Here is a 5,726-nt window from a genome sequence, read left to right on the forward strand (position 1 = left end):
TATGAATGCTTTTATACTGTTGGTGGGAGTGTAAATTAGTTCAACCATTGTGAAAGACAGTGTGGCGATTCCTCAAGGATCTAGAGCCAGAAATCCCATTTGACCCAGCAATCCCATTACTGAGTATATATTCAAAGGATTATAAATCATTCTGCTATAAAGACACATGCATATATATGTTTATTGCAGCACTATTCACAATAGCAAAGACTTGGAACCAACCCAAATACTTATCAATGATAAGCTGGATAAAGAAAATGTGGCATATACATACCATGGAATACTATGCAGCCGTAAAAAAGTATTGGTTCATGTCCTTTTCAGGGACATGGATGAAGCTGGAAGCCATCATTCTCAGCAAACTAACACAGGAACAGAAAACCAAACACGGCCTGTTCTACTCATAAGTGAGAGTTGAACAATGAGAACACGTGGACACAGGTAGGGGAACATCACACACCGGGGCCTGTCGAGGGGTGAGGGGCAACGGTGGGGGGAAGAACATTAGGAGAAATACTTTTCTAATGCATGCAGGGCTTAAAGCCTAGATGATGGGTTGATGGGTGCAGCAAACCCGCATGGCACTGTATGCCTATGTAACAAACCTGCACGTTCTGCACCTGTATCACAGAACTTAAAGTAAAACAAAATAAAAGGAAATGAAAAAGAAACGTATGGTGTACTTAGAGAGACAAGACAGAATGTTATGGAAACCACCATCGCAAAATTATAACTGAGACAGTGAAAGAGATCTGACCTAACCAGCTCCATCTTGCTTCTAACCTCCAAGCTGTCCTGGTTCATTCCCGGGCAATAGGGGGAATTAACTTTGAGAGGAACTTAGTTTGTAGTTTATAGTTTAAAACAAAGACAATAATAGCCCTTTCCCAAAACAAACCCTCTTCCCACCTGAGGACGAGACTGCCCTTGTAGGACTAACAAATTAGCCAGAAGATTAGAAATTATGGTTTAGGAGTCATGTGGCTGGAGGCTACAAGATTCTGACCCTCCCCAAATTGCTGCCGGATGTAACATCACTAAGATCAGTGCTTGGGGTATTTTGCAGACTCTGCCCTTGATGGATCAGCTGGCACCACTGAGAGAGAGAAATTGGATCATCTGATCTTGTGGACCCACCCAGGAACTGACTCAGGGCAAGGGGACAGCTTTGACTCCCTGAGTTTATCTCTGACCTGACCAATCAGCACTCCCAACTCACTGCCCCCCTCCCGCCCCTGCCCCACCAAATTATACTTAAAAAAAACTCTGGCCGGGCACGGGGGCTCACATCTGTAATCCCAGAACTTTGGGAGGCCAAGGTGGGTGGATCACAAGGTCAGCAGATCGAGACCATCTGGCTAACATGTGAAACCATGTCTTATAAAACAAAAACAAACAACAACAACAACAACAAAAACTCTGATCCCCGAATGCTCAAATGCTCAGGGAGACTAATTTGAGTGATAATAAAACTCTGGTCTCCCGCACAGCCAACTCTGTGTGAATAACTCTTTATTGCAATACCTGTCTTGATAAATGGGCTCTGTGTAGTCAGGGGGCAAGGAGAACTTATCAGGCAGTTACACTATGGCACCCTACATTAGCAATTCTAAGATTGTCCATGAGCAATTTCAATCACTCTCAGGAAGCCCTAAGAACAAGGAAAACAGATTTGGTGCCATTCATCCTACATGATTTCTATTCTTTCTTTCTTCTTCTTTTTTTTTTGTTTTGAGATGGAGTCTTATTCTGTCACCCAGGCTGGAGTGCAGTGGCATGATCTCGGCTCACTGAAACCTCCACCTGCTGTGTTCAAGCAATTCTCCTGCCTCAGCCTCCTTAGCAGCTGGGAGGACAGGCATGCCCCACTAAGCCCAGCTAATTTTTGTATTTTTAGTAGAGACAGGGTTTCACCATTTTGGCCAGGTTGGTCTTGAACTCCTGACCTCAGGTGATCTGCCCGCCTGGGCTTTTCAAAGTGCTAGGATTACAGGTGTGAGCCACTGCGTCCGGCCCTCCATGGTTTCTAAGCATAATCATACTGTATTTCGCAAATTCTGGCTCAGTAAATATATCTCCAGATAAGCTTTGAACCATTTCTAGCCTGTGCAGGGAGGTGGCCCAGGTCTCTCTAGGACCATGTATAACCCTAAAGCTTTTGAAGATATGAATCTGCATGCCTGTTGGGAGGAACGGGTGTCCAAATCAACTTCAAGGACCAAGGGCAGGTGACATTGGTCATCGTCCGTTTCTGTGCTCACTGCCCAAGTGTGTGTCCTCAGCAAAGTACTTGCAAATGCATCTGACAAATAGCTGTGATCTTGCTCCCCTCACATTTATCTACAGCACTGGCTCTAGGTATTTGGTTTCTCAGTGTCAATATATTTAGATTAAGGAGGATGAATTTAAAGAACAAAGTAATATGGGATTTTTAAAGAAAACTATTTGGAACTAAATTTGGGGGAACATTTCTGGTTTCATTGTTTATAACAGAAAAAAATGCCTTATATTAGCAAGTCGTTTAAAAATATTTGGTTGAAAATGTTTTTAAAATGTTCTAATATTAGCTTGAATATTCTGCATAACTATGCTGTCTTTTTTTTTTTTCTGAGATGCAGTCTTGCTCTGTCACCCAGGCTGGAGTGTAGTGGTTCGATTTCGGCTCACTGCAATCTCTGTCTCCCAGTTCAAGCGATTCTCCTGCCTCAGCCTCCTGAGTATCTGGGCCTATAGGCATATGTCATCACACCCGGCTAATTTTTGTACTTTTAGTAGAGACGGGGTTTCACCATGTTGGTCAGGCTGGCCTCAAACTCCTGACCTCGAGATCCGCCTGCCTCAGCCTCCCAAAGTGCTGGGATTATAGGCTTGAGCCACTGTGCCCGGCCTACACTGTCTTGAAATGTAATCTATATGGAACTCTTACTTTGAAATACAGTCATTTTCTCTTGCAAATCATCTGAAGGGCACTAAATCAAGCCAGCACTGAGCTACAGTCTCAGACTCTAATTATACAGTCTGCATCTGGAGTTGTGTTGTAATTCATTAAAATTCTTTTCTGCCCCCTTTCAGTTGGATGCATTTGAGCATTCTAAATTTTAATCTCTTCCGGGTTCAAAAAAAAATGTAGACAGTTAACAGAGGATATTTGTTTCTCATTTGTTTGTTAATTTGATTTTGTAATAATCTTTTCGTCCCTTCATTTCTGTAACCCATGGTGGTGCCGTATCATAAGCAGTCAAAATGCAAATTTTCCTAGAGGCTGGCCCTTCCAGTCCCATAGCAAAAGGATTCTGATCCTGAAAAATGATTTGCATTTGGATGAAGGATTCCCACCACATGTATGAATTTGCACCTGGATGCAAATCCGGGAAGAGTGGGCTCAGAGGTGGGTGCTAGGAAAAGGAGCTGGAGTCTCTGGGGTGAAGGAAGGTGTTACACTATGTGAAGACTGCAATTTTGTGCTCAGAACAGGACTGAGAGTGAAGCAATGATTTTGCCCTCTGGCAGGTCTGCATAGGTGTGTAGCCATGAGATGTTGGCGGGTCAACTGTGTGTTGTCAGGGCAGTCAAATTTATGTCAGTAGCCTGGCCTTTGGCTTTCCCAGATCTCTCTGGGCAGCCTGACGAGGAGAGGTTATCAGGTCCCCTGCCTGCTTAGTGGGGTCACTGTTTAATTTCTTTAAACTCCACATGGGAAAGTGTATCTTTCCTGCCCATGGACCATATTGTTTTTGTTACTAGGCAGGCAGGGGAGCCTTGAAGTCTTCCTACTGGGGAGGTGTAGCCTTGGAGCTGCCCAGGTGAAGTATATTTTATTTGCTTTCCTGGTGTTTGCTCTCTGGGGAGGATGATCCAGGGAGTAGTCTGGCTTAGGTGTGAGGCTGATCCTCTCATTTCTTCTCACCCAGTGAAAACATTACAAACCAAATATAATCCCAGGGGAAGGGCAGACTCCAACGAGAAAACACAAGCAGTCAGGGATCAGCCGTTGAGGATGACTAGAAATGACATACAGTGTTTTTTCCCCCAATTCTTTTTAGAGAGGAAAGGACTGTAATTTAGACTGTAATTTACCCTAGAATTTTACATTGTGTTTTAAGATGTGAATTGGAGACTCTTTTAGGAGCTACTGCTTGCCCAGATTCAAAAGGGGAAATAAAGCTAGAAATACCTTTTAATACACATATAAGAATATGATTTTACAGGTCTAGATAGAGAGAACATGATTTTAAAATTCTAGATGATAGCTCGATATGTGTTAATAATCTCCTATGGAAATCAAATTAGATTGCTCGTATTTTTTGCATCTTACTTCATGTAGTTTTATTCAATAGGGATTTTCAAGTGTAGTTCACTATTGCTAATGCAGTGACTACACTAAGTGTTACTCACTTAAGATAAAAATTTTGAGCTGATTAGGAATTTTATCCAATTACATGGGTCCATTAAAAAATACAGTTTCTATAGGTTGGCTAAACAACAGATGCGTAAGCGCTAAGATTATTGCTAGAAATTTAAAAGCTATCTCCCTAGATTTCTTGTCCTGTGGAGCATGGTGTACCAAAAGATTTTATTCTGCAAGTTTTTGCAAGATTTTAACAGCTCTCCCTTTAAATCTTTTCTGCAAGTATCATTTTTTTTTTTTCTTTCAAAGGGTGACTGTCAGCTGGTCTTTGAATTATTGGGAACTTTCTGAGTGACATTAAGGTGTCCTGGAGTCTGTATACCAACGGCTAACAAGGACAGAATAAATAATGTATTGCAATATGTGTACTGCTCTTTCTCGTGTGTAAGTAGCTTCATAATGATTTAATAAATACAAAATGTGCTGCTTTTGTGGTAACTTTTGGTGTTCTCAATCAACAGGGATGAAAACAAAACTACTATTTTGGGGTAAAAGACAGGCTCTTCTACGTGAAAAGCCTGGAAACTCCTAGAAGCTAAGAGTAGAAAGTGCCACCAAGATGACAAGTTTCCGTTTCAACTACAGTTTCTTGTGAGCCTCTGAACTCCAAGTGGTCAAAGGAGTCATTCAATTCCAAGACTGAATCATGCTTACGTCACATACTGGTAGCAAGAGTATAGAGCGTTTGTGGAAAAAGACAGCACATTCAAGCCATCTGCTAATATGCAGTCTTTGAGTTTTTGCATTTTTTTCTTTTTTGCTCTCAAATGACCACATTGGAGCTAAGCAGATGACAGCTGACTGCAGAGGTCTATAAACTCATTTTAATCCTGTGTTGAGCCAGCCAGGATCCACTGAATCATGACTAAGGAGAAGACTCAATGAAATGCCCCCATCTCCGCCCCATTTCCAGAGCTGAGCTACATTTCTTTCACTCCAGATCATTGCTGGGTCACAAAAACAGGGGCAAGGGGAACAGTGGCCAGCTGGAGGCAGACGCACTGCAAAGTGCCAAGGCAAAGTTACCAAGAGAAAGAGTTTTAGTTTTCAAAAGTTAGAATCATTCAGTAGCACACGATAGATATGAAGAATCTGCCCCCATCACTCTGACAGAAACAAGACCTACAGTCTCACATTCAAATAGAGGGGTAGAGGAGGCATTTCTAATCATAGCCCCAAAGATGGCAACAACCAGGAAAATGTCTACTTACACTCTGAGTAGGCAAATAAGCTCATTCATTTTATTCGCGCCATAGGAGTTTTTATTGTTTACAAATAATTACGGCTCTCTTTCATGTTGCAGCATTCTGGGTGGAAG

The sequence above is a fragment of the Cebus imitator genome, unplaced genomic scaffold (genome assembly GCF_001604975.1).
Source record: "Cebus imitator isolate Cc_AM_T3 unplaced genomic scaffold, Cebus_imitator-1.0 Scaffold165, whole genome shotgun sequence".
NCBI lineage: Eukaryota > Metazoa > Chordata > Mammalia > Primates > Cebidae > Cebus > Cebus imitator.